Below are 9,023 nucleotides of genomic sequence, written 5' to 3'. Positions count from 1 at the left end.
GGATCCACGCAGATTCCAGAACTTTCTACCACAGAAATGTGAGGAAAATGTGTTTTATTGACAACGTTTGCAGTTTGCAAGAGTTTCTGGGTAACATAACTTGATTAGAGCCAGACAAGTCACCCTATCATGGATTTACTTAGGTGTCTAGTTTTAAAAAATGTATAGGTTTGCTACATTTCCCTTGGTCCCGGCAGTGCTAGGGTACAAAATCTACAGCTAGGCACCTTGCAAAAAAATGGTCAGTTTTCACTGTGAAAATGTGGTGTGTCCACATTGTGTTTTGGGACGTTTCCTGTCGTGGGCGCTAGGCCTACCAACACAAGTGAGGTACCATTTTATAAAAACACGTTGGGAAATGCGGGGAGGGTGGAATTTTGTCAATCCACCTAAATTCCAGAACTTTCCAGCACAGAAATATGAGGAAAATGTGTTTTTTTTATTTAAAAGTTTGATGTTTTCAAGGGATTCTGAGTAACAGAACGCAGTGGGAGCCATACAAGTCACCTATACTGTATTGCCCTGGGTGTCCAGTTTTCTAAAATGTATAGGTTTGTCAGGTTTCTGTAGGTGCCGGCAGAGCTATGGTTCATAATTGTTAGAAATGGGATTTCCGGTTGACTGAGGCTTGCGCCAAAGCCAAGCAGAAACCACCACTCTAGTCAGGGTAAGGGGGAAACACACACTGATGATAACCCCTGCTCACCCCCTTGGTAGCTTGGTACGAGCAGACAGGCTTATCCCCAAGGTAAAGTATTCGCACTAACACGGGGCAGGGACCCTCTTCAAACGGATTGCCTATTCTGGGGAGGAAATCCGTCAACTGAATGGGGGCACAACATCCCTAGACCTGACTACACTCACTCGTATAGAGGAACTGTCCATCCAGACACCGCAGATAGGTAGGTCCCCAGCCCCCCCCCATACCCTAAAGCTGGTTAGCCTAAACACTAGGTCACTATGTTGTCATAGTCTTGAAATCTTCACCCTATTGCAAGACGAAGACATTGACATCCTGACCTTGACTGAGACCTGGATGGGGGACAACTCCCTACCAGACATTATAGCCGCCGTCCCTGTAAACTATGACATTCATTGGCAGAATCGTACAGGGAACACTCGAGGGGGAGGAGTGGCAATAATATTCAAGAGACATCTAGCAGTGACCAAAATACTGGCTGAGTCAGCGGATCTGGCCGACTTGCTGGCGATAAAAATCATGCTTGATAACATGTGTGTTACAGTTCTCACAGTTTATCGCCCCCCTAATGCCACCCCAGGCTTTAATGACTCCTGTATGTCCTCTGTCTCTGACATGTGTTCCAGATATAGAAACATCATAGCCACAGGAGACTTTAATTTTCACTGGGACAAAGAAAAGAAAGAGCCAGCAGCTAGCTCTCTAGAGACAACGATGTCCTCCCTGGGTTTTAGGCAGCTCGTAAACGCCCCTACTCATATAAAAGGCCACACCTTAGATCTGATATGGACTACAGATCCCAGGGTGGTTTTAGCTGGAATCCTCCCCTGTATCTGGTCCGACCATCATCTGATCTACTGTGACATCCCTCTGGATACTATACCCTCACGTCCAGCACCTAAACCCAGACTGACCCGCCAGTGGAAAAATGTGGACCAACACACACTGACCACGGCACTCAGGGGAATTGTCCAGCCGACATCACCTAATAAAGATGTAGATCAAGACTGTAAGGACTTGATGGACTATTTAGTAACAGCCATCAATCAGCTAGCACCCGAGAAACTCCAAACAAAAAATAGTGGAATAAAGGGAGCCCCATGGTTCACACCCGCTTTGAGAGATCAAAGGAAGGCTCTGCGTAATATGGAGAGAAACTGGAGGAAAAATAAGGATACAGACTCCTGTGAACAATATAAGAAGGCGCTTCGCAGCTATAAAAAATCCACCCGGGAAACTAAAGCCTCATTTTATGAGATTCGAATAAATAGGGCGACCAATGTTCAAAAGGAAACGTTCAAAATCCTGAAGGAACTAACTAAAAAAGCTCAGGATGTAAACAGCAGCATAAACTGTGATACTTTCCAGAAATATTTTCTGGATAAAGTAGACGCCATTATGCTCGAAATAAAAAGTATGGGGCATGGCCTCATCGAGCAGCAGGCTACCCTAAACCCAGCTGCCAGCTGCCTAGCATCATTTCCCCCTATGGACCCACTAACCCTCGAATTGCTGATGAGGAAGACAAAATCAGGTTCCCCAGCAGATCCTTGCCCCCCTAGTATTTTCTGCTTGGCACGACCTATTCTAGAGGACCATATCCTAGCCACACTGAATAAATCCTTGAGCACCGGCAGGCTCCCCACTAGCTTCAAAGAAGCTCGTGTAAGACCGTTGCTAAAGAAAGTGGGGGCAGATCCCAACGCCTTAAAAAATTATAGACCCATATCCCAGCTGCCTTTCCTGACCAAAGTACTCGAGCAACATGTGCTAAAATCTCTGTCAAGCTTCCTGGAGTCTAACCATCTACTCCATGAGAGGCAGGCAGGTTTCCGCGCACATCACAGCACCGAGCTTGTCATGCTCTCGGTGCTGGACGAGCTCAGAAGGATGGCTGACAGTAAGAGACCGAGCGCCCTGATTTTGTTAGACCTATCAGCGGCGTTCGATACTGTCAGCCATACCCTTCTACTGGACAGGCTGGCTGGGATTGGGATTCAGGGCTCAGCTCTTCGGTGGCTGGAATCATTCTTATCTGGGAGAACCCAGAGAATCCAGATGGGAGACAGCATATCAGGAGTGGGAGGTCTGACCTGTGGTGTCCCCCAGGGTTCAGCACTATCCCCACTCCTGTTTAACCTATATCTGCAGCCTCTGATTAACACACTAGCGGGGATGGGCAGTTGGGTGTTCAACTATGCCGACGACACACAGCTGTTGTTGGGCATAGATGACACCGTACAAGCCCAGTCACACGCCCAGGACATACTTAGATACACAGTTCACTGGATGGCTACTAACCAGCTAAAAATTAACCCGGAAAAAACAGAGGTGCTGATAGTACCATCCAAGTGCCCCTCTTGGAGTGACATGTTCTGGCCTCAGGAGCTGGGCCCAACTCCACAGCCAGTTACTACAGTCAAAAGTCTTGGCATTAAGTTAGACAGTGCTCTTTCAATGACCAACCAGGTTTCTACCGTGGTTGGTACCTGCACTGGTCTTTTAAGACAGTTGCACAAACTAGTTCCTCTCCTCTCCGAGCCGATGCTTCGCACAGTGGTTTCTGCCACCATAGTGTCAAGACTCGACTATGGAAATGCGCTCTACTTAGGCCTGCCAAAGACACTAATTAACAGACTTCAAGTAGTCCTAAACGATGCCGCCAGGCTCATTTTTAATCTCCCGAGGAGAGCGCATGCCTCCCCATTACTAAAGAGTCTACACTGGCTGCCAATCGGGCAGAGGTCCACCTTTAAAAGCCTCTGTATAGCCCATAAAGCCATCTATGGGCAGGCCCGGCCTACATTAAGGAACGGATTGAGATATATAGACCGGAAAGAAACCTCAGGTCTTCAGACGCCCAACTCCTTGCTTGCCCACGTTTCAAACTGGCTACAATGGGAGGGAGATCTTTCTCGGTCGTACTACCGAACCTATGGAACGCCCTGCCTGAGGCACTCCGTAAGGAGGGTAACCTGCTCCGTTTCAGGAAAGCCCTGAAAACCAACCTTTTCAGAACAGCACACAGCCTAGCGTAAATCCTGCCCCTTCCCTCTACCCTCTCTCAGTACCTCGGTTGTTATGTCTTGTGGTCAAAAGTGCCCTGAGACCTGCAGGTGATTTGGCGCTATATAAACCCGCTATAACAAATAACAAATAACAAATAACAAATAACAAATAACACGCACAGTAACACTGTAAAACACCACAAAAGCACACCAGTTATTGTAAAAATAAAGTTATCTTTATAAATAGATTTAGATCAGATCAAAAATGTCAGCAAACCAACATACCAATAAAGTTATTTCAAAATTCAATAGCTTGCTTGTAATGTCTATTTTCTCACAGACAGTTCCCTTGTAACACTCTCCTTGGTTGTATGACTGGGAGCCTGTCTCTTTGTTCCCAGTCGTTAAAAATAGTTCTCGTTTGATTGTCCTCACAAAAGCTTATTTACGTAATGTCCCTTCGCTTCCGGTTTGTCTAAGCCCCAAACTCCCAAACGCGGGGACTTAGCAGTTCAGTTTTTAAATGGGGCCCGGGTGTTCTGTTCCCGCAATTAGCGTGTGAAAACTGCCCTGAGTATTACCCCCGGTACTTGAATCCCTGATATGGCCCCCCTGCCGCTTTCTCTAATTTGAACGGGATGGGGACGTGCCCGTTGTCCCCCAATGCGCCGGTACTTAGGGGCCGATTATGATCGCGGACGGACTTGAGACCGTCCGCGACCCCTGAGGAGGAGGGAACGTCCGCAGGGGCTGCGGCATTCCCTCCGAGCAGATTAGGATGTGACCGCCAGGGTGGCGGTCACATCCTCTATCTTTAACATTGCGGCGGGTGCAGCTTCAGAGCTGCACCCGTAGTAAGGTTAAAAATGCATGCATCGCATTTGCATGCACAAAGCGGCAGGCACTGCGCAGTGCCTGCTGCTTTGTGCACGCAAATGCAGGGGGTACCATTGGTAAGTGAAAGTCCGTATGCTTTTCCACGTCAGAAAAGCTGCAGTGGAAAAGCATGTCTTTCACACCATCCTAATATGGCTGGCGGTGTCTGTTAGACACCGCCACCATATTAGGGCTTTTCCGCCGCGGTCGTAATGTGACCGCGGCGGAAAAGCGGCGGACGGAATTCAAGACCTACCAGCCATCCTAATATGGCGGTGGGTCTTTGGAGGCTCCGTAGCAGTTTTTCCGCATCCTCCGGGCCGGCGGAAAAAACTCAATCATAATCGGCCCCAAAGTACGGGACTTTAGGAGCCACCCTCGGCCTGTCAGCAGGGCATGGGGAGATCACTGCAGGAGGCGCGAGCTCCCGTCTGAGAACCGGAGCGAGTTACCTGGCAGGTGGGTGCTGGGCAGGCCGGGAGGTGTGAGGCAGCTTCCCAGAAGGGCAGGTTTCTTTTTTGAGAGGATCCCTGGTCCTCGGCACAGCTCTGCTTCCAAGCCTGCGCGTGGGGAAGCCCTCAAAGTTGGGCCAATCCCAGCGGGGCAGGCCCATGATGCTGTAGGAATCCCCTGGACTAGAACCAATCCAGACGCGGCACTCCGATGACGACATGGGAATCCCTGACGGCTGGGGCTAATACCAGTGAGGCCCAGCGGTGACGTCAGCGGCTTTCCTCTTCTCCTCGAACTCAGCCTCGGCCACACACTCGCAGTGCAGCAGTGATAATTTTGGGGCACAGCACGGTGATACAATTAACCACACTTCTCCTAACAGTGGCCCTGGGCCCACGGTGGTGATTCTGGTCGCACTCTTGGGTGCCGGAATAACCAATAAAAGTTGCAGCAGTCCTTCACCAGTCTCACTGTGTGCCGATCGCACACCGGGTCCCCAGGATCACACGGGCAGGCAATTTTAGCAGAGTCCAGGCTGTGCACAGAGATATGCACGCAGTCCCTTGTAGAATGTTTCTTTGGGAACCTTGGTGTCCCTGCATTCCCAACAGGAGGCCAGCTCTTCCCAGGCCCTTGGAGACTCCTTAAAGACACAGCACACAGCAAAGTCTCTTTCTCAAGCAGGTGGGGGAAGCACAGCACACAGCAAATCCCCTTTTCTCCTCTTCAGTGGATACAGCAAACTGCAGGTCAGGCCCAGAACACACAGCAAGGGCAGTCTTCCTTAGTCTCTTCAGCTGATCTTCTTAACAGATGTTCCTCTTGATTGCAGAAGTAGTCTAATTTTCAGTAGTCTTATTAGCCTTTTTTATACCAGTCTTTCCTTTGTTCTTTGGAGGCAGAGAGGCCGTGGCTTGGCCAGAACCAGTTCAGGTCAGTTCCTGAGCACTTTGTTTTTCTGTCTTCTCCTTTCCTCTAGAGAGAGGGGCAGGGTTGTCAGACGCCCAGCAGGAGGTGGAGCCAGCATTGTGGAAGGCAGGCACAACCCTATTCAGGCCTAGGTCCTATCCCCTCCCACCACTCATGATGCAGATACACTCATTCAGTCCCGGGATGGCCCACTCAGCCTCTGGGAAACACCCAGCCCCAGCCCCTCACAAACCAGATAGTCAATTCACAAACAGGCCAAGGCACACAGAAAGGTCAGACCAGACAACAGCCACTTTCTAAAAGTGCTGTTCTCAAACACAGGATTTTAAAACAACCTTTCCTAAAAGATGTGTTATTAAATTCTGAGTTCAGAGATACCAAACGTTTATGTCCCATCTTGCTCCTATGGGAAGATATGCCGGTAGCACTGTAGCCAGAATTCCCGATAATAGCCTATAGGGCAAGATAGCCTTACAATAGTGAAAAATTAAAATGGCTGTAATTCACTACCAGAGCATGTCACCTGTACTAGTACATGCTCTACCTTTCACATACACTGAACCCTGCCCAGGGGGGTACCTTGGGCCTTCCATAGGGGTGACCAATGTGTACAAAAAGGGAAGGGTTAGACCTGGTCAGTGGGGACACTGGCCAGGCTGACATGGAAGTTCACAGACTGCACACAGGCACTGCAGTGGCCGGCCTGAGACACCATTTTAGGGCTAGTCATGTGGGTGGCACAATCAGCGCTGCAGGCCCACTAGTAGCGTTTGAGTCACCTGCCCTGGCACACTCAGTGCACTTTACTAGGGACTTCCTGGTTACACAAATAAGCCAATCATGGATAACCAATCACAATAACAATTTACACAGAGAGGATATGCACTTGTGGTAAAATCCCCAGAGTCCTATTGCCAACAACCACTGGTCAGAAAAAACAAGGGAGGAAGAAGCAAAAATCCCAGTTCTCTACGAAAAGGGGCGTGCTACGACTCACGGACTACGCAGGAGCACTTGAAAGTGAAGGACTATGTGTGGTGCAAGTGAAAGTGGTGGAGTGGGTGTAAGTTAAAAATACCGTGCTAGTGGGCCTCAACAATTTTATTCAGTGCTCCTAGGTGGGTATGTTTAAAAGGGGTTAACACTGTTTTTAGCCCGTAATGTTGGCTAAATCAGTGTTTGGTCGACATGTTTCAAGCTCCCCAAGCTTTTCTTCAGGACCATACAGGGACCCGCCCTGTATATGCCACTCCTTTAGGTTCTTAAAATTAAGAAATGAAACTTTTTCTCATGTGAATAGTAGTACACGCTGTCTTAAATAATCATGCGTTTTATACATACGTTTTGTATTTTCTTGATTATTATGTAATGCTTAATTGCACTTCATGATCCCTCGAGGGGGGCATAGTCACCCAGTGGAATCATTGTTCCTTAGCGGTGAAACCGCACGGCATTACCTATGTGGTTCCCCTCCGGACCGCATGTACATAATAATCAAGAAAATACAAAACGTATGTATAAAATGCATGTTTATTTAGGACAGCGTGTACTACTATTCACATGAGAAAAAGTTTCATTTCTTAATTTTAAGAACCTAAAGGAGTGGCATATACAGGGCGGGTCCCTGTATGGTCCTGAAGAAAAGCTTGGGGAGCTTGAAACATGTCGACCAAACACTGATTTAGCCAACATTACGGGCTAAAAACAGTGTTAACCCCTTTTAAACATACCCACCTAGGAGCACTGAATAAAATTGTTGAGGCCCACTAGCACGGTATTTTTAACTTACACCCACTCCACCACTTTCACTTGCACCACACATAGTCCTTCACTTTCAAGTGCTCCTGCGTAGTCCGTGAGTCGTAGCACGCCCCTTTTCGTAGAGAACTGGGATGGCCCCAATGATGAAGCATGTCACCGTGGGGCAACCCCGGTGAGTGAGGGGACACTAGAAAGAAATTTTTCTTTCTCTATGGTCATCACTGATTATTCTTTCAGGGACCAAAAATACAAGCTAGGTCTCTGAACCCAAGATCCGTGGGTTCCACTTATTTGGTATACAGTGAAACCATTTATTCTTGAAAATAATATTTGTCTATCTGACTCTCTCATTAGTAGGCATTTGATCCTCTTGTATGAGTCCTGAGTTTTTTAGACATGTGACCTCCGCGCATGCCTTGTGAGACTGAGCCGGAAGAGTGACGATATTCTTGAATGCGGTCCAATGACAAAAACATTACATACCCCGGGAACAAGCACTGAAGACCTCTCGATGAACAACAAATTAAAACATTTGTTTCTAATAAGATGTGAATAAGGGTGAGAATAAAGTTTAGGCATAAAAATTAAGGTTTTGGATCTACGAACAATAGAATGATAAACTAAGATGGTTTGATTATCTTCCCCCTTGCCTGTTAGTATATTTACAATATTGAAAAATTAAAGAAAGGTATAATTGAGGTAGTTTTAAATAGTTAGTCAGATGGAGATGCAGATGGAGATGGAGGCAGAGTTGTGTTGAATGCTGCAGTACTCGGGATGCTGTTGGAGTGACGAGAGATGCTGATGAAGACATGGCTTGGTAGTTTGGAGTGGCTGTTCCCATGAGGCACAGGTTCAGAGCTGATTTGCATATAGCCAGTATCTAACCCAGGGTGGTGTGGAGTGTAAACAAACGACGGATTTAGGCCCAGATCCTTGTACTGGGGTGAATGTATGACATTGTTCTACATTCTGTCCATCAACTGTGTTTTTTGCAATTTTCACCCTGAGTGTGCTGGGGATGCTCAGACGTGAGTCCCAGGCTTTCCACACCACTGGAGTCAAGCTATCCAGGCTGATGAAGGCTGATAGCCAGAAACCGGTCCTTGGATGCTTGATTCCGGTCTGGGAAAGACATGGCTTGGTAGTTCGGACTGGACTGTTCCCATGAGGCACAGGGTCAGAGCTGATTTGCATATAGCCAGTGTCTAACCCAGGGTGGTGTGGAGTGCAAAAAAACGATGGATTTAGGCCCAGATCCTTGTACTGGGGTGAATGTATGACATTGTTCTACC

The sequence above is a fragment of the Lissotriton helveticus genome, chromosome 4_1 (assembly GCF_964261635.1).
Source record: "Lissotriton helveticus chromosome 4_1, aLisHel1.1, whole genome shotgun sequence".
Classification (NCBI taxonomy): Eukaryota; Metazoa; Chordata; class Amphibia; order Caudata; family Salamandridae; genus Lissotriton; species Lissotriton helveticus.
Note: the sequence above shows the minus strand (reverse complement) of the source record.